The following is a 216-nucleotide window of genomic DNA, read 5'->3' on the forward strand; positions in this document are numbered from 1 at the left end:
AGCTAGCTGTCTGGATTTACCCTGCATAGATCTGAGGGGCAGTTAACCATAGTCCTCTGAAGTCCACCGAAGTTTAGAATTCCAACTGAAAGGATGCTCAAGGCAACGGACATCTGGCCTAAATGAGGTACATCAGGTCGAATTTTTGTATATAGACTACTGTCACGGTGATATTATTTGAAGTCTGGTTCATACACATCCATCCATCCATCCATC

General features: G+C 43.5%; 1 long non-coding RNA gene across 1 annotated transcript in view; it reads right to left on the reverse strand.

The window, feature by feature from the left end:
- The window catches only part of LOC116672826 (uncharacterized), a 14366-nt gene that overhangs the window by 128 nt on the left and 14022 nt on the right, over positions 1 to 216 (reverse strand). The window contains exon 3 of the long non-coding RNA XR_004327645.1: positions 1 to 85. This exon is cut by the window's left edge and continues 128 nt beyond it. This is a non-coding gene — a long non-coding RNA (uncharacterized LOC116672826). The remainder of the gene's footprint in view (positions 86 to 216) is intronic.

The sequence above is a fragment of the Etheostoma spectabile genome, chromosome 23 (assembly GCF_008692095.1).
Source record: "Etheostoma spectabile isolate EspeVRDwgs_2016 chromosome 23, UIUC_Espe_1.0, whole genome shotgun sequence".
Classification (NCBI taxonomy): domain Eukaryota; kingdom Metazoa; phylum Chordata; class Actinopteri; order Perciformes; family Percidae; genus Etheostoma; species Etheostoma spectabile.